Source organism: Chinchilla lanigera, unplaced genomic scaffold (assembly GCF_000276665.1).
Source record: "Chinchilla lanigera isolate Chin_1 unplaced genomic scaffold, ChiLan1.0 scaffold00069, whole genome shotgun sequence".
Classification (NCBI taxonomy): Eukaryota; Metazoa; Chordata; class Mammalia; order Rodentia; family Chinchillidae; genus Chinchilla; species Chinchilla lanigera.
In genome coordinates, this window is record NW_004955470.1 from 10,818,987 (window position 1) to 10,838,634 (window position 19,648).

Sequence of the window (19,648 nt, forward strand, 5' to 3'; positions counted from 1 at the left end):
CCGTGTCTGTGGCAGAGGTGGCAAAGGTGCCTGGGTCCCTTGCCGTCACCAGGAGGACCCCGTGCCCCTCAGGCCTGGTACCCGTTTCTCTCCCCTCCAAGCCCCCAGCTTTATCTACAACGCCATGCCCAGGTTTCCTCCTTCAGACAGACGAGTGTCCCCCTCCTCCCAGCACCCACACCTGCAGATGGTGAAGCCCCAGCTCGGAAGAGGCCTTCTGCGGAGAGGACAGGATGCGGGGACATGCTGCCATCGCTGTGGGGGAGGGGAGAAGACTCAGCAGGACAGCAAGGGCAGCAAGGGCAGAAGCCGAGGTGCGTGGACCCCGCAGGCCTGGACGAGAGCCCCGCCACATTGCTGGCAGCACCTCAGTGTCTTGTCACAAGCAGGGGGTGGTGACTCTTGGCACGTGGCGGGTGGATACGGAGACCCCAGTAGTCATCCTGCCCCCACAGCGCAGCCCCCACAGTGAGGAGGCTACGGTGAGCAGGTGCTTCCTGCTCCGGCTCCGAGCCCTGCAGGACAGGTGTGAGAGGCGGGGTGACGCATCTCCCTGTCCGCCTCCGAGCACCTGCACGCCCTGCAGCGCAAATGCAGTTTCTTCTCTTGGCCCTTCCTGTGACTATGTCCACAGAGGAAAGCAGGGCAAGGGCTGCTTCAGAAGACTCTGCTATCTTTTAAAGAAAATTGCACAAACTAAGCCCTGTGTGCTGTTGATGTTACGGGGTCACGTGGACATTATGCAAGCTGTCATTTGGAATGAGCTGGAGAGACGCACCCAGCACGCCACTGGCATAGAAAACAAGTGGGAAGAAAACGAGCTTCCAGGCCTGGTGTTCCACTGCAGGTGCACAGGGGGCCCCTGGCTTGCCGTGGTTTCCCCAAGGACTTTCCCACTTTGTGATGCCCTGACAGGGACAGTGTGCCCATAGGGCCAGACTTCTTCACTCAGTCCCGGATTCCTTCAACGTGTGAAATGTTCAGGATCGTAAATGTCCCTAGAGGTCCCGTGTTGGAGGTACGGTCCCAGCCTGGTGCTAAGGGAGGTGGAGGGACTTTGAGGAGTGGGGACCTGCTGGGAGGACGTGAGGTCCAGGGAGCTTGGGCTTCAAGGGGACGTGGACACTCCCACCCTTTCTCTCTCTTTGCTTTCCAGTCACCATGAGCAGCTTTGCTTCCACATTCTGCCCACCATGGTGTACTGTGCAGCCCCAGGCCCTAAACCAATGGAGCATCCAGCCAGGGGCTGAACCTCTGAAACAGTGGGCCGCAGTAAATATCTCTTCTAGTAGTCCATAGCTTGATGTCACAAGTGCGGGTGGAGATGGGGACCCGGGGTAAACTTCAGTGATGGGAAACACAGGGTGCAGGGCAGACCTGTCGTGCGAACTCAGTTCTGTGCCTCTTTACCTGGATCAGAGTCCACCTTGGAAGCTCAGAGCCAGAGTGTTGCTGGTATCTCCTTCCTTGCACTGCATCTCCAATGCGATGTCTCTGTGAGAGGCAGCACACAGTCAGGCACTAAAGGAAAGCGAGGAGCTAAGAGATGAACACACAAACACACAAGACTCGGGCTTTGTTGCTGAGCTGCTGTGTCTCTCTCGATGCGGTTCAGAAGATTGGAGCTGAGCCCGCTTTCTGTGATTACGTATTTTCCCGACTGGAAGCAGGCACAGAGCAAATGGTGGCTGTTGTTTTATGTCGGTGAGGGCTGCTTCAGAGCAGGGAGCAGAATCCCCATTGTCCAGGCTCACCCAAGGGTCAGCTGCTTCTTGCATGGATGGGGGGGAGGTAGGGGATCCGGGATAGAGCGGCCAGCCAGTGGGGAACAGCTCTGGCTTATAAGCTCACGTTTACATGGTGGTTGTGTCGCCTCCAAGCCCGCAGTGAATCTTTATGGTGAGCCAGCTGCAGTTGTATCTTTTTATTGGGGAAATTACAGCTTTCAGAGATGCCCCCTAATGTCTCAGACGAGCTGCGCCTCCCCCTGCGCCCATGGAGTGGAGCAGAGTGCCGGCTTTCTCCCGCTGTGAGGTTGGCTGTAGCCTGGGGCTTCTTGGTGATCAGCATGTGTTTATATTTATACCCTGCTTTTTAATGAATAGAAACGTCACTTACATTATTTACTAAACGAAAAGAAATTTTTAGACACAATTCCTGGTGGCTCGGAGCTATTCCTGACAGTGCTTCTTTTAAAACCTTGTTACGTTGGTCCATGTTTGCGGTACCTATGAGGACATTCATTTGGGGGGTAGGTACATGCACACAACACATTTTCAGTCTCTATTCTTGTTCCTCCCTCTGTCTCTAGATCCCCTTCCCATCTGCAAAAGATTTATCTCCCTGTGTGCTATTGCCTGTCTTTATTTTAGTTTTTAAAAATTATTTATAATTTGCATTTCTCATAAAAGAAAGATTATGCGAGGTTGAAGCTGTGTGTCTGATTTATTTCACAATGCTTTCTAAAAAGAAAACATTTGTTGTAATGGCGATCGTAAGCATAATCTGAACTGATTGCATGTGGCCAGTATTTAGAATGTAGATGAAAAAATAAAAGAATTCAGATGAAGCAAGAACGGAGTTCACAGACAAACGGCCTCCTTAGGAGCCTGCTCAGTGAGGACCCCGCTGTTCGTCTGCAGAAGACGCGCTGCTTGCCCTGGCCACAGCGAAGGCAGTCAGTCCCTGGTGCACGCGGGGAGTGTCCCCTGGGGTCCAGGGCTTTGCCTTGCCGGACAGTGCTGGCCACGTGCTGCCACCTCCTGGCACCCAGCTCCAGCGCAACCCCACAGCCATGGGCCTGGTGCAGCAGGAAGCAAAAACAAAGCAAGTGTGCAGACCTGACCCAGCACCCTTCAGACACAAGTCGGTGCTTGGAGGAAATGCAGTAGGGTGAAGGAGTAGAGGGCTGGGCGCATCCATGTGGGAACACTGTGAGGGAAGCCCCTTGACCCAGCGCAGGGAAAGAGCCCCCCGCCGGCCAGGAGGGAACGGCTCCAGCAGAGGCGCAAGAAGTCCCGATTGCCAGAGAAGCAGCCAGCTGGCAGAGCACGGGCGTGAGGGACAGTGGCCCAGTTACAGAGGAGTGAGTCACACAGGCGCCAGGACGCTGATGGAGCTCAGGTTCCGCCCTCCATGACATCACAGGCACAGGAGTGTTGGGTTCGTGTTGGGGGAAAACCTCTCTCTGATGGGGACCTGCAGGCATCAGGGCTGGGCCGGCAGGTAGAGTAGCCGCGCTGTCCAGCTGAGGGGCTGGGTTAGCGTCACAGCCCCGGAGTGGGGACCAGAGGTGTGGCTTTTGAGCAGAACAAGGACAGGCTTCAGGGGGGTCTTGGGGGGATGAGTCCTGGCCTGCACCCCTGAATCCAGAGTGGGCTCGGACTGCCTGACAAACACTGCCCCGGGCAGGATGGGGGTCCCCTGGAAACGACTCCCCACAGCTCCACAGGCGGGAGGCAAAGGTGACGCTATCCTCAGGGTGGGCTTCTCTGAGGCCTCTGTGTCCTCACACGGTCCTTCTTCCTGTGTCCCCCTCCCTGCGTCCCCCTGGGTGTCCGCGTCCCCTCTGTTCATGAGGACCTGGTCAGGCCGGGCTGGGCACACTCCCCCAGGCCTCACATTGCCTTGGTTACCTGTTTAAAGGCCCTGTCTCCAAACACAGGCCAGCAGAGGCCCTGGGAGTCAGGGCTTAGCCTGCGGGCTCCGAGGGGCACTTTTTGCTCTGTAACTGACTCCAGGGACTGGAGACACAGGTCACTAGCAAGGGCTGAGGGTGCCGAGAAGGCTTTAAAAGTTGGGGTACCAAGGCTCCGCTGGAAACGGAATCTGGGACTGAAGGTTTTCTTTGGTCGTCACAGAGCTACCAGGGTTGACGTCAATAGGGAAGGAGGGGCACAGCGGGACGGGGTCGGGGAGGCAGGTTTTGCAGTGGTCCTGCTTGGTTTGATCAGAGAGAAGCATTATCACGTGCAATTATGTTTGCTCAGGTCTGAACTTCTGCTTCAGGGCTCTAGATGAGTGCTGATGTTGACGTCATTGGGCCGTTCTCTGGGGAGGGAGGTGGACGGAAACGACTCCTGGGCAGCTGGGACAGCTGGTGAGGTGATGACCCGGCTCTGTGTGACATGAGTTACCTCCCCAGGGCCTGCAAACCGTGGCATTCAGGGACAAGGCTTCCTCAGGGTGGAACTGCTTGTTTTTCCTAGTTATGCAAATATGTGTTCCTATATCATTTGAGCACTATTAAATATTCAGGCAGTGCTGGAGATGTAGAAGGAGGTGAAACCAGCTGCTGTTCCAGGCCCTGAAATCACCACCATGCAGTGTCTAAGCGAACGTTTCTTCATGCTCTGCTTTACGCATTTACATGTGCATCTATAATTCATTCCGTCAGTTCATCTTATTTATAGCAAGGTGCTCAAGTGGGTGCACATGTGTGTGTGGATGTCCATGTGTGTGCATGAGTGTGCACATGCACTGTGTGAGAGGCCCGCATCCTCTCTCTTTTCTCTAGGGGTTCTGACCCCTACCAATGCATGCAGCTGTGCACCTGGACACGCGCAAGCTATGTCATGATGAGTGTCTGCTCACACACGCGGTCTGGGGTGGTTGTATCTGCACCACGCACACAGCTCCTCAGCCTGTGTTCTCACAATGCTCTGTGCCCGAGCCTAGCCCCCTACTTCCTCTGCTCATGGAGCTCCATTTCTGTGCCTAGGAGACCCTGGGTTTCCTGAGCACCTTTGTGCCTGTGTCTCCCGGCCCCCTCGTTGCTCCTTGTGCCCATTCTCTCTATGGTGGAGCTCACAGGGCACTGGCTAGGGGCAGGTACTGTGCTGTATGCTCCAGTAGCAGTGCCCGGGTAGCTTTCCTGAGAGCACGCTTCCTGTCTGTGCATTTGACTACAACCGTGCTTGTCAGGAGGAGGGTGTGTGTCACCATGCCCACTGCTTGGGATCCAGCTGTCTGGTTCACTGTTCCGAGTGCCTCTGCCCTGGGTTGGAAATGCACGGGGCACTTCCCTCAGCTTCTTGACTTTGCCACTGCTTTTTGCAGAGGTAGACATTTATTCTTTGCCCCTCCCTGGAGAGACCTGCACACCCCACCCAGGGGCCCAAGTCCTTTCTATGTGGTCTTTTCCTGTACCCGGGGGGCTGTTCCACTCCACCTCAGCACTTCCATGGGGTGCATTGCTGAGCGCAGCCTGCCAGGAAGAGAAACTGTTTCTGTGAAATCAGATTTTCAATCCTTAGGAGACACAATCTTCTCTTTGGGGTGCTCAGTGGCGGAAGGGAAATTGGCCTGCTTTTCTGATTCATATGCTTTCCATGGGTGAGAAAACTCCTAGCCTAGACCTCGACCTCCTGGGAGGAAAAGGACCATGGTTTTAGTGCTATAAAAACCTAACCCCAAGGGCAAACCCGATATTATTAGTTGCTCATTCCCAGTAGCACAGACTGAGTTACAATCATGAACATAGATCGAATATGAATTAATGGAATATTTTGCACTATTATCCATCTTAAAAGAAGTGTTAAGAGTTTATGCAGGATATTGCACAGCCAGTGAGGTCATGACGAGTTGTACTGAGGTAGCATTTATATATGAAGATGTGGACAAGCTGGTGTGGAACACCTGACTCTGGCTCTTCCCCAGCTGCCACCCTGACATCTTTTCTGGGTTGTGCAGGTGCCAAGTCTCCACCACCGTCCTTAGCTCAGAGACTTGGTCTCCAGGGCCCAGGGCCTATGAGGTGGTGACGGGACATAAGGGAGAGAGCCCGCAGGCCAGAGGACTGGATCTGGGTGCGGAGGAGCCCAGGGAGAGTGAGCAGGCTGGGTGCTGCTGCTCCTGGGTGGACTCTGCCAGCAGAATCAGTGCACTCCAGGGGACTGTCACTGAGATGTATGTCCCTGCTGTCACTACTTCCAGGACCATGCAGGGAAAAAAGATCTTTTGTTTCTCAAAAGTGAAGCTTTAGCTAATGGAATGTTTCCATGATCACAAGTACCTCTGTGGCTAAGTACTACAATATACACCTGTTATGCATGCGTGTGTGTGAGCACGTGTTTGCACACCCACATGTAAATGGGTCTGCTATTATCTTGGCAATTTTAATGCAGGTCAAAACCCTGCTGATGGAGCTTGCCTTCCTGCTGTGTGGGTGCTGGGACATTTAATTGATTCTAAAGAACATTCGTGCCTGCTGTGGAGGGATGGATGGGCGTCTTCCTTGGAGATTGGAGAGTGGCAGGCGGTCTGTGATGGGGAGACAGAGAACTCCTTGCTGGGGGTGGGAAGCCATGCGTCCCATCTTCTCTTCCATCTGTCCCTGTGTTAGGGTTTGGGTCTTAGATATCCCCAAAGGCTCATGCATTGAAAGTATGGTCCCAGCCGATGGTGCCATTGAGGGTGGTGGAGACTAAGTGGTGATCCTAGGTGGGGGACCTAGGGCACTGGGTGGTGCCTTTGAAAGGTGGAGTTTTGCTCCGGCATCCCTCACTTCTCAGTGCCATGGTGCTCTGCCTCGCCACAGCCCAGAAGCGATGGAGCAGTTGCCCATTATCATGTTTGTCTTATCACTTAGTTATTGTGGACTGATCAGGCCCACAGTCTCCCAAATGAGTGGATGGTGAAGGCTTAAATAAGTGAGACAGGTGGGAAGACTTTAGGGCTCCAGGAGGTTCAAAGCCCTCTAACAGAATATGAGATTCTCTGAGGGCTGAGACAAAGCACTTCTCTGGAAGGCCCACATTTATTTGGTTTTCAAGCGAAGGAGGGGGATACTGAAGAAAACACAGGGATCTTGGGAGACAGTTCAAAGACTTCCCCGGGTAGTAAAGGATGCTAATGAGGAGACTGTCTCATCTCCGGGGTGACATGTATTGTAGGAGTGAGATGCCTGCAACTGCAGTCTCCTTTCACTTAACTGGGGTTGGAGCCAGACGTCCTCAGCTGTGGCCTTATCTTGTCCTTTGAGGCATCACGGTTTCACAGGCCAATACAGGCTTCAGCCGGGACTGGTGACTCACAGAGGTTCACTTACTACCAGTCGGCTGCCCATCTCCAGACAAAGGGGCTAGGCCTTGGACAGACTCACAGGTAAACATGGAAAGACAATTGGTTAATTTAAATGCTGCTTCATACTGGTCTTCATCAGCCCATGGACTGACACTGCTGCCACCATAAGTTGAATATGTCTGTCCTCTTTCAAGTTGATCCTCTCAGGTATTTTGATTCAGAGATGAGAAGCTGCCTAATATGCTCTGTAAGTGTAAGCAGGTCATTTAAATGTTCAAGTAAAAATAATATCAATGGCCAAAGGCCTGGGTTAGCTTAGAAAAAAAGACTCTATGTCCTTGCTTTGTCAGCTTCTGTCCACCAGGCTTCATCTATGAATCTGTAGGTGCTTTTAATTTTACCCAAGTCCTCTATTATATAAGTGATGTAGGCTTTCTTCAGTCTCTTGGAGAAGGCTGCTATAATCTGGGATTAAAGTTGCTACTTTAAAAGTTCCCATTCACAGTGCAGTGAGACTTCCTAATTGCAGTGTCTCCCATGGGCTCCAGTGTGGTCTAGGGCATGGCCATCTCTGCTGTCCCTTGGCCCCACCTCACCAGGGCTCCGCCCTGTGGGCCTTCATCTCTGTCTCTCTCTGTGCTTGTTGCAGGTGCATATGCAGTGCCTTGCCTGATTACATCCTCTGCCTCCTCACAGCTGGCCAACACATACAGCTGTGATTTTGATGTCAGAGGTACCCAAAAGTCTCATGAGTTTAGCAGTGAGGCTTTCTGGTAGATGATTGAATCATGAGTGCTCTCCACCTTTACCAATGGAATAACCCATTGATGAGATCGTCATTTGATGGCATTGTTGGGAAGTAATGAAAATTTAGCAGGTGGGGCCCAGCTGAAGAGTCATGGGAGGTTAAGCCCTCCTTCCGGGAAACCCCGGCGCACAGGGAGCTGCGGGTGGGGAGTGCCAGCCTTCTGGCTGGCTAGCTTCCTGCCTGCTGGCTCCCGGAGGGTGGGCCCCCGGTGCACGGGGAGCCTCGGGCGGGGAGCGCCGGTCTTTTGGGGTCTTCGGACCGGCGACTCATTCCCGACCTCGTCGTTCCCCGGACGGAGGACTTCCGGTGCACAGGGAGCCTCGGGCGGGGAGCGCCAGTCTTCTGGCTGGCTAGCTTCCTGCCTGGCGGGGGAGGTGACCCTGAGGACCCTGTGGTCCCTGGCCCCTTCCTCTCTGGCTCTCTTCCTCTTTCTTTGGTTCCTGGTTGCCACGATGTGAGCAGCTGCTTCTGCTATGTCTTTCTGCCGTGATGTTTCTGACTGGGAACAAGCCGGCCATGAACTGAACCCTCTGAAACCCTGAGCTAAAATAAATCTGTCTGCGTTTAAGTTGTTTTCGCAGGTACTTGGCCGCAGCAATGAACGCATGCCTAACACACCTGTCTACACAGTGCCTAATGCATGCCAGATGTTCTTCAGTGCACCATGCTTTGGAAGGAGCTCTTGCTTGACACCAGGCTGCCGTCTTGACACCCCATCTCCCCTATGTTCTGGAAGACCCACAATATATGGTGCATTTGCTGACAGAGAAGTGCAGCATCACCTCCAGTGCCACTTGCTTTATGGAACTGTGCTCCTCGCTGCTGACCCCCAGGAGTTCTGTCTCTTTTAATGTGGATATCACTCAGCATCCCAGTGCTGTCCTTGCTACAAGTGTGACAGGTCCCATCTGGGTTCCTGAAATCCACACCACACTTTAGTGCCCAATGTAAGGTTCTGAATGCTGCTGTTGGACAGGGTCTGAAGTCCCTCGGGAGGTCCCTGGACTCCACAGCATGGGTGGTGAAGGCAGACAGGTGCATGGCGCTGCTCCTCCTCACTCAGTGTGCTGATGCTCCAGGGCCGAGTTGGGACAGGCAGGGCTCCTTCATGGTTTAAAATAAAACCGAGCACTCTGTCCAAAGAGTGCCTTACTCCTGGTCACCTGGATGGACTGATCATGGAAAATCAACTTTTTCTGTTCCACATGCCAAGAAATCTGGATGAACTTTTTTTAATGCTCCCAAAAGAGTGCAGATCAAGAAAGGGTGCTCAGGCGGAAGCAGAGCTGACCTGGGCTGGCCCCGGGGCAATGGCGTGTGCTGAGCCTTTGTTGCCTGTGTGCGGTGTGCACTAAGCAGGGAGTGTAAACTGAGCTTCTCCCTGTAGTCATGGGCTCGGGTGTTGCCGCCTGTCCTTGAACAGGGACCAAGGCTTGCCCACTGGTGTGAGTCACCACACAGAGTGCCCTGACAGCTCCCTGTTGAAGCAGTCACTAGGCTCACCTCCAGTCAGAAGCTCCGCCCTGCAGGACTTTTGGTGATTGGACTTGAGACTGAGGGGTCAGGGCCTGTGCTAGGCTTTGGGTGCAGGTAGCTGTTGACCAGCTGTTGACCACTTGGCGAGGTCTCCGTGATCCAGGGGAAGAAAACGCCTGCACAGGCTGTGGATGGGGTCATGGTCACAGAGAGAAGGTCACAGGGACGTGGCAAAGTGTTGGCTCCTGAACATAGTGTTAGCATGTGACTGGGGGAGCAGAGGCAGGAGAGGATGGGACATCAGCCACAGCAGGTGTGGCACAGGAACTGGAGCTGATAAAGGAGGGAACAGCAAGCATGAGGGGAAGAGAAGAGTTCGTGGAATGGAGCAAGCAGATGTGAAAAATACAGTAACTAAACACCCTAAAATACAGTAACTTTTTAAAAAATGTAGACTGGTTAAATCATAGATTAAACAGAAATGAAGGGAGATCCAGAGAGATAGAGAAGCAGAGTGCAGGAGCTGGAGGCAGAGAGAGAGAGAGAAAAAGAGAGAGAGAGAGAGAGAGAGAGAGAGAGAGAGACTGTTGGGAAAATTAAGAGGTAAGATGTATGTCTTGTTGCAGGTCCAGGAGATGGAAGAGTAGAATCAATACTCAAAAAGAAAATGCTCGAATTTTCCAGAAATGAGGAAACCTTCACAGATTCCTAAAGATTCCCTTTATCAATTCACATCGAAGTGTTGCAATGAAACTTCAGAGCCCCAAGAGCAAATTCCCAAACCCCTGGAGAGAAAACCCCAAGAGCACCCCCCAGCAAGGGTAGAGCAGCCAGAGGAGTGTGGGGTCCCTCCCTGACCCACGCGGGGAGGGAAGAGGAGAGAGCTCTGCCGGCCTGGAGGAAGCATTGAGATTTAGAATTCTTGCCGGTTCCATGAATGTTGAGGTGCAAGGGAAAAACAAAGAAAGGTTTTATATACACAGATTTGAAAGGTTAAGATGATCACAGTGAGATGTGTGACTTGTTGACAGAGCACATGCCGACAGTGAGAGAACTCCTGAGGAAGGGGCAGGAGGCCCCGGTCATAGTGAGGACGTGGTGGCCAGTGACACGTGTGTCCACTGCAGAACGAGATGACATGATGATAGCAACGCTGAGACATCATGCGTGAGTGGGTTTGCAGGCCGTGTAGGAATAAGACTGCTTCATCATGGGAGCTGGGAAGTTCGCAAGGAAGTTTTATAAAATTCTTGCCATATCTGCAAAGGGAATGGAGAGGTTAATTTTACACTTGTATGCACAATAGAACTTGAAGAGTGCATGTAAAATTCTAAAGGCAAAGACACAAATAATAAAAGCATAATGAGTAATCAAAGACAAAGAGATAGGATGAGAAAAGAATATTTGCCACAAAGATCAAAGCAGCAGAAATATGTTTGAACATATAAAAATCATAAATTATAGAAATAGACAAAATTAAATGACAGATGTGAACAGACAGTATCCACCGATTTGGCATTTTCAAGAAAACACATTTAAAGTATAAGCAGGTAAATTTTTTTTTTTTTGGTCTTTTTGAGACAGGGTCTTGCTATGCAGGTCGGGCTGACCTTGAGCTCACTTTGTAGCCCAGGCTGGTCTCGAACTCCCAACGATCCTCCTGCCTCAGCCTCCCGAGTGCTGGGATTACAGGTGTGCACCACCACACCCAGCTAAGCATGTAAAAATTTTGTAAGACATGAGACTATATGCCAGGTAAATACTAAAATAAAGTAATGAAGAAATAAGATAAAAATAGGAAAAGAGGACACATTTTATAGGAAACAAAGGCTTCCCCAGGAAATCTTGTCGGTAATAGTCGAATGCATATAACACAGAAGTACAGTTCACGAACTAGAGCAAAATCTGACAGTGAGGCAAACGACAGTCGCAGGGACAGGAGGAGCTGTAACCCACTTCTTTCACAAAATGGCTCCAACGAAAACTTAGCAGTTGGGAAAACATAGCAGACAGCTTCGATCTGACAGTTCTGTGTAGAATTTTGCACTGGACACAGAACACATTTTTTTCAAGATTATGTGGCGCTTTAAAAAAAATCCCATGTAGACCTCAAAAACAATTCAGATTTCAAAGAATTTATATTGTAAAATTATCTTCTCTGACTGTAGTGCAATAAAATTAGAAAGCAAAGAGAAAGACCTCAAAAGCCCTTCATATTTATGAAATGGCTAGGAAAAATATATTAGTTTTAAAAATATATGTGTTGTAATCCATGAGTTATAAAACCATAGTGAAAGAAATTAAGAAAATGAAATAAGCGTGACACTTTAAAAAATATGGAATACTGTTAATCAGTTCTCAGAGTGAAATGTAGAGCTTTCAGTATGTTTATTATAAAATACCAAAATTCAAACATCAATTAGCTGAGTAGTCAATTCAAGTACAGAGGAAAAGTTCAGCAAAGCAAACTGGTGGTTTGTTCCTTTTCCAATTCTTTTTTTTTTTTTTTTTTTTTTTTTTTTTTTTTTTTTTCTCCGGTACCGGGGACCGAACTCACGACCTTGCGCTTGCCAGGCAGGCGCTTTGCCCGTGAGCTAAACCCCCAGCCCTCCTTTTCCAATCCTTGAATTGGAAAGATGCTACCTCTGTAAGCACTGCTTCCACTGCATTTTCTCATCTTTCATTTCTTCTTTGGTGCAGGTTAGTAGTGAGCCAGGTCTTCCTGTCCTACTCTATGTCCTCAGCTTTTCTAGCTTTCTCATATTTTAGTGTCTTTGGATTGCAAGTTTTAGCTGTTTCTTCAGACCTGCTTTCCAGTTCATTAATTCGTTCTTCAGTTATGTCTAATCTATTGCCAAAGCCATACTTTGTGAATTTATCTTTGATTTTTATGCATTCTAGGTACAGACATCAGGTGATTTTCCAGACTGCTTGTACCATTTTTATAGTTTCCTGTTCCCTGCAGATAACTTCCAAACGTGAATTTTGTCTTTGCACAGTGGTAACTGTAGCCCAGGTTTTGAATAACTTTGCTATCAGGTCTTCCTAGGCTTGTTTCTGTCGCCTACTCTTTCTTTTTCACAGTGCCTGTCACATGCATGTGCACGTGTGTGTGTGCATGCGTGCGCACGTGCATATCAGGCTGTCTTGGAGTGAGTATTGGCCATTGCACTTGAAATATCATTTGCAAAGATAGTATGAGCCTAAGATGAAGGCTGTTCCAAGGGGCTTCCCATTTCTCTGTCACATCTTTGGTGACAACTCTTGGGGGTGATGTTCATCCCTGTTACAGTTTGGAGTCACCAAAGCGAGCTTGGTGACCCTGTGCCGAGAGCTCTGGCTCCAGGAGCTCGCTGTGGACTGTTACATATTCAGAGAGGTATCTTTAGTGGCTGCAGTTAGCACGGTCTGGTTCCTAGTTGGAATTTGCCCTAGGGCATGCCTGGGCTGTGACACATGTCCCCTTTCCTGTGAATTGGCCAGAACCACTGCAGAGTCTCATGGTTCTTTGGTGGAGGAGGGGGATGGAGTGCTTAGCAAATGCTCTTTGAGATAGGGGTCTACCCTTCTGGATTTCTACGTTTTCCTTGGAATCCATGGCAGTACATTGTAGGAAATCCTGAGCTCCTGCCTAATCTCTATCCCTCCTTCCTCGGCTGTTCTGTGCCCTAGAGTTCTGGGAAAGCACCCTGACTCCTTTGATTGCCTCGGTAGCAAACGCCCACTGGCATCTTCTGAACGTTTTGTTATCTCAAAGCTAGCATTCCAAAGCCAGGCCCTTGATACTCCCCACCCTGCTCACACAGGACGCACACTTGCCCGTTCTCTGTCTTAGTGCTTTGTGTGATGCACAGCCGGAACCCTAGCCCTCAGCAGTGCCCTTCTCTACAGGGACTCGAAAGCCACCATCTTGCTCCAAGCCGCCAGCACCACTCCAGTTCCCAGGCGCTGCCGTCCTCTTAGGCTGCTTCAGACCCCACCCAAATGCGCACAGGACGGGCTGCCCTTGCGAGGCACACCACTGTTGTGTCAAACCCCAGACGCTGTGAGCATGATCTTTGAGGTGTCATTGAATCCTCTCTCCCTGCCTCCCCCTTTCCGCAGTGCCATTCCTTCAACTTGGATAAGGTCATCCCACTGGCTATGACACTGATGATAAGACAAGACCCCCCGCCCCAAAGCCTGCCACTGTGTCTGCTGACTACTTCTGGGTGGGCGGAGCTACAGCTACCACAAGGACCTCTTGCTCCACCTGGAGTTCACTAGGGGCCTTTCTGTGCCTCCACTGGGCCAGCGTTCCTCACTCTGGTGCCACATCCTCAAGGATCTTCCCTGCCCACCCAGTGACAGTCGCCAGCCCTGCCCTGTGTCTGACCTGGGGGAGACACATTGTTCTTTTCCTTTTTGACAGTTGTATCAGTCATTTTTCTTGTGGCTGAGACCCAATACTCAAAACCTGCAACTTAAAGGAGGACAGGTTTTTGTTGGTTCACAGTTTGTCGAGATTTCTGTCCATGTCAGCGGGCTCCAAGGCAGGGCAGTTTGGCAGAGGGGCCTGGTGGAGGAGAGCTGCTCACAGCATGGTGGACAGGAAGCAGGGAGAGGAGGGAGGTGAACCCTTCCAGGTCACACCCCAGCGACCACCTCTTCTCTTCAGACCCTGCCTCCTGTCAAGTCACCTCCCTGCTCTAGTCACCTTCCGCAAGCCTGGCCTCTGAGCACACGAAGCTTTGGGGGACGTTGAGAGAGACCATGACCAGAGTCATCCCTATCTGCAGTGGTCTGCCTGCTCTTCTGTTTTCTCATTTACTGTCTTCTAGACTGGGATGGGCCTGTTTTGTCCTAGAATAAATGTGACGCTGAGAACTACCCAGCAGGCACATGTTTGTGGTTGTTAAAAATGGGGAAATTCCTGTGTGTTTCTTGCGTTGTTGCATTCTCAGACACTCAAGTTGCATGTGAATATGTAAAGGGTTTTCAGAAAAAGGAATGGGAAGGGACAAGGTGGGGTAGGGTGAGTGCTGGGAGAGTTTCTTCCTCTGCTGGAAGGTGCTGGTGAGAACCCACAGCCACATCACCCTGAGCCAGAACATGTGGTGCCCACGGCCTGGGCACCGGTCCCTGCATCACTGGCCCTGCTCACCAGCCTCTCCCTCCCCGGGCCCTGCAAAGCTTTCCTTCTCCCCAGCAGCTCTCAGCAGTTGCACGGTTCTAAAATTGTCTTGTCTCACAGAAGGACAAATGCTATGTGTTGCCACTTCCAGGACACACCCAGAGGAGACAGATTCGTGATGAAAACAGACTGCAGGGGCCGGACGGGAGGACAGAGAGCTGCTGGCGAGCACGCATGGAGCTTTGCTTTGAAGTAGTAAAAGGATTTTTGGAAATACGTAGTGGAGACAGTTGCACAGAATGGTGAATACAATTAATTAGATGTAATCATCCATTTAAAATGGTTAAAATGGCAAATTTTGCTATTTCTACTTTACTATAGTTTTAAATTTAATAAGGTAATATAACAAAACCCAACATGTTACACACTTTAAATGAGTCAACAGTATAACATGTGCATTATTTCTCAACATGGCAGGTTTTTTTCAAAGAGAAAGAGCCACAAGAAACATACTGTTTTCAATTTGTTAGTGTCTGATTCTTTCCGATAGTTACAGGCTGCATTTTGTCCTTAAATGTTGACAGATGAGTATTGTAGGTAGATATTAAGCCCTTGGGAAGTGTTTATTCCATTAATAAGCAAGTAAAGGAAGGAAGGAAAACATTCAGATGTGTAGATTTTAGAACTTCAGCTGGAACGTGGCAAGCGGTACTTCCTGATTACCCTTGGTGCTCCACTCTCATTTTACGTTAGGTTTATTTTTTCCGATCAGAAAATGAAAATAAAGTGAAAACGAGTTCTTAATTTTTGACCTGGAATGATGAAGTGTTGGCTTCTGTGATAGAAAGTCTCAAAGCAAATAGGGAGAAGAGAGGGAGGCAAGCTGGAAGTCTCAGGCCAAATTCCTAATTATCCCCGGATCACATAACTCATGTTTTAAAGGAAGGAGAGACTGTGTTACGAATGGAGATCCAAGGACTGTGTGAGCCACGTCTTTCTGGAGCTGTGCTGGTGACCCCTGGGTGAGTGGTGACCTGAGCTTGCAGACTTTTGCTGCCCTCTGTTCTGCAGGTTAATCCTTCACTTTTACCCGGGGTGCTGCTGGAAGGAAATTGATATGTGTCACGGTTCTCCCACGCAGACTACAGCCCGACGTTTTACTCGAGTGTGACTTGGCGCTAATGTGTTCATTTACTGGTGTCTTTAGAAGCATCCGATTTCTTGAGGGCCTTCTTCACAAATCAGGAGGAATAGATCTTTAGTGTGTGCACAAAGGTTAGACTTCAATACGAATGGTAGCAATCCCTAATTTACACTCAGGCTGGAGTATTTTAAGATGGCTTACAAATTTATCTTCTAAAATAAGAAAATATTTTTCTATGATAACACTGCCAGGAAAGGTTGTCAGGTTCCCAGGCTCCCCCGAAGAAAATGATGCAGTTGTTCAGTTTCGGGGATTAGAGTCGCACATCATAGATGAGCTTGGAGTATGGGACTGAGGGTACAAATGTGTCTCACTTCCCTTCTCAGCCCTGTTTTAAACTCCTGAGTGTACCACAGATTTGTCCTGGCTGAAACACCTTCCTCTTCTTCTTTGGTTCCTGGTGAAATTCATGGAAGTTCTTTTTGGTGGGGATTTTCCTGCCTTCAAAGGAGGTAATAAGATGTTGAGAATGTGGGTCTGGGGCTGTGTTTGCCGAGCCAGGAGGCAGCAGCTCTGCCTCTGGGTGGTGATTTCTGTTGAGGAAATGGACCAGGTGGGGTAACGTTGCAGTAGAACACAAGGCAAGACGCAATGAGGTGGCTTGAAGTCGGAAGAGAGAGGAATAGAAAGCGTTGAAGAGGTTTCTGGAGCCAATGACTCATTAATTTATGAAAGAAGACATCTCCAACAGGAAATTCATAGGAACTCTCACAGAATTAGGTGTTTAAACCTCATCTACTGGTCTGTGGTCTAATCCGTAGAACATCTGAGCCACATTCCCATTTCTATTTTAGAGTGCACAACTGCTGGAGTTGTTAAATCTTATTAAATCAGCCCAGACTGCTGGGAGTTGTAATTGTCAGTTTTTATGCCCTGTGTAAAGGCTTATTAAACTAGAGGCTTCCATAATTGTATCTGAGGCACTTTCTCCCAGAGCACAGGCAAACAACTACGAAAGCCAAGGTGCTCAGCGCTTCCCCTTCTTTTATGCTTGGTCTTAGAGGACCAAACATATGGTTGATTTTGACCCTCCAGCAAAATAATGAAATGAAGTAATTTCTGCATGATTAGCTACATTTTATGGTGACTATACTGGCTTAATAATGAAGAAAAGCCATATGCACGCAGGCTTCCTTGTGGATGTAGATTAGGAAAATGGGGGGAAGCAAATGGCTCACTATGAGGCTGGAATGTTGAATTTATGTTATTGCTGTTCTACTCCAAACGAGAGACGGTGGCTGCAGGAACTGCTAATCAGCTCAGGTAATAAGCACTGTGATGACTTAGCCTCCATTTCCTTTCCCAAACAGAAGGAAACAGCAACACTACACAGCCTTGTAATTACCCACAAGAGCCCAAGAAGCTGATAAAAATGGAAATCATGATGGAATCAAATAACAACCTAATTTTTCTATTTTCAGCTGACATTTGCAGAAGGTTGTAAGCTAACTTTGTTCTCAACTTTTTTTTAGAATTGTAAAAACTGTATTGGTGCTTGACAACCCCTATTGTTACAGACCTCCCGTTCTTCTGATCTGTTGACAATTGGATTATTTATTGACATCTTTTACTTTTTTGTTTTTAAAATATCTCTGGGGTAGATGAGTTAGTTAAAATTTAGTAGTCAGCAAGCTTTTACATAAAATGTTGTTCCTGATGGTCTGCCTTATTCTTTGGTAGTTCTGTTTATCAGATACTGTCTCTAGTTTATTTTTTATTCCTTTTGCTGATATTCTTATTTTGACATTTTACTTGGTAGATGCTTGAAAGAAAACATACTAACTTAGTTGACTATAAACACAGCATTTGTTTTTTGTTAGCATAAGATTTGCTTAGTTTACCTTAATTTGTTTTCCCTTCTGTTTAATTTATTTAATTCCATGTTTTATTACAGCATTTGTTTTTTGTTAGCATAAGATTTGCTTAGTTTACCTTAATTTGTTTTCCCTTCTGTTTAATTTATTTAATTCCATGTTTTATTTTATTTTATTTATTTTTTGCCATGCTGGGGACCGTGTGAGGCAAGTGCTCTGTGTTGAGCTGCACACCTCTCTCTTTGGGTTTCAAGGGTCTCTGCTTTGACTGAGCTTCAGTGGATAAAACCTCCTCCAGGGCAAGACAGCCCTGAGGCGCTGGGTGAGGCTGTGTGTTTGGCTTGGGACAGAGTAAGGGGCTGTTGGGTTGCAAACCCCAGATGGTGCTAAAAAAGAGTGATGGGGAGACCATGATGAAGCAGCCCTGAGCAGGACTTAAATTAACCAATGGGTTTTTTATGTTTACTTGTGAATCTGTCTAAAGCCTAGGCTGCTTGTTTGGAGTGGGTGACGGACTTATAGTAAGTGAACCTCTGTGAGTCACTGATCCCTACTAAACCCTGTAGTGGGGGATGAAGCTGGAAAGCCTCAAAGGATAAGACAAGATCACAGCCAAGGACCCCTGGATCCGATCTCAACTAGATAAACACTGTAGCCTCAGGCATCTCACTCCTGGGTGGATTAATTTAATATCTTGCTTAGAGAAGTCCTGGAGTGATTCTGCCCTTCCTGAGTACTCCTCTACCTTCTTCTGAAAACCAAATAAATAAAGGCCACCCAGAGTAGGTCTTGGTCTTATCCCTGAGAAAATCTCAAATTCTGTGAGAGGGCTTTGATCCTCCTGTAGCCCTGAAATCATTTCATTTTTGTCTCTTTATTTAGCCTTCGCCATACACTTGTTTGGGAGATTTCAGACCTGATCAGCCTGCAATAACTAAGGGATAATTTAGCCCAATAAATGAGAATTTGTTTCTTCTCCACAAAATTGTCACTACATTTCTTTGCAACATATCATGTTCTTAATAATTTGGGTATAAGCTAGAAGCCCTGGGATGCTCCCAGTGGGGAGGGAACATTCACACATGAAAGGGAATGTCTAAAACCCCTCTACCATCCACCACCCCGACCACCGTGTGTCACCACACCCACCTTCTACTCTGGAGGTAGCTTTTATATTGAATTTTGTGGTAATGTTTTTCTTGCTTTTGTTTACAACTATACCAGTCACATATAAATATTATGCAAAATAAGTTATTTTGCCTGTTTTGAAACTTACATATGTGGCTTATACCGGTTGTATCTTTTTATCTTGTTCCTTGAAACAATGTTTTATTTACAAGTTTTATCCCTGTGTTGTGTGTAACTGGCTCGTAGTGCTCTGTGGTGTACCATGGTGACTTCACTGTGACTCCTTCAATCTTTTGTAGGGGAACATTGGGTTTTCCAGGTTTGGCTTTTAGGAGCCCTACTGCAGTGTCTTAGTTACTTTTTTTGTACTAAGACAAAACACCCAACACCCAAAGTTAAAGGAGGAGAGGTTTACTTGGTTCACAGCTTATAGAGGTTTTGGTCCATAGTTGGCTGGCTGCAAGGCAGGGGGGTTTGGCAGAGGGGCATTGCCGAGGAGAATGTCGGGATCAAGGAGGCTGAAGCAGTAAATTCATGTGTGAGGTCCCCAAAGAAAGCACACACAGGCAGACATCAGCAACACAGCAGCAGCAGGCAGCCAGGCAGAGAGGAGCCGCCTGCATCTTCACTGGTTAACTCTTATACAGGTCCTTTATCACACATTTACCTTCCTGTATAATGGCATAAGCAGCGCATGCCTCTACCTGTGCTGAGTGATGGCTACGTAACTGTACCCCACTTTGTGCCTTCTCTGGACAGTGGGGTCATGTCCTCAAAACCGTCCAGATGAGTCCGTACATGCCCTGAACTTTGGAACTTTGGAGCAGTACCCCAGATCCCATGTCCCCAGAGGTTGGGGATATATAAACGTAACATTTTATGTGCAACAGGGAACAAGTACCCCCCTGCATTGTAGTTAACAAATCAAGAACCATGTGGTTTTGCAAAACAACCTTTTCCATCTGAGAAGTTTTATCCAGAAGCAACAGCAAAGCCTGGTGCATAGCATTCAGAGCGTGGGCCGTATGTTGAGCAAGGGCTTCAACTTGAAAGGCTAGGTCTATGGTCCCTGCCCCTGGTCA

The 19,648-nt window shown here is 48.7% G+C and overlaps 1 long non-coding RNA gene across 1 annotated transcript; it reads left to right on the top strand.

Annotated features, from left to right (window-relative positions):
- Positions 1 to 3,173: 3,173 nt before the first annotated feature.
- Positions 3,174 to 18,405, top strand: LOC106150284. The gene is made up of 4 exons (XR_001237005.1): positions 3,174 to 3,225; positions 14,572 to 14,722; positions 15,363 to 15,442; positions 18,321 to 18,405. It is a non-coding gene; the product is annotated as an uncharacterized LOC106150284 (long non-coding RNA).
- The last annotated feature ends 1,243 nt before the right edge of the window (positions 18,406 to 19,648 follow it).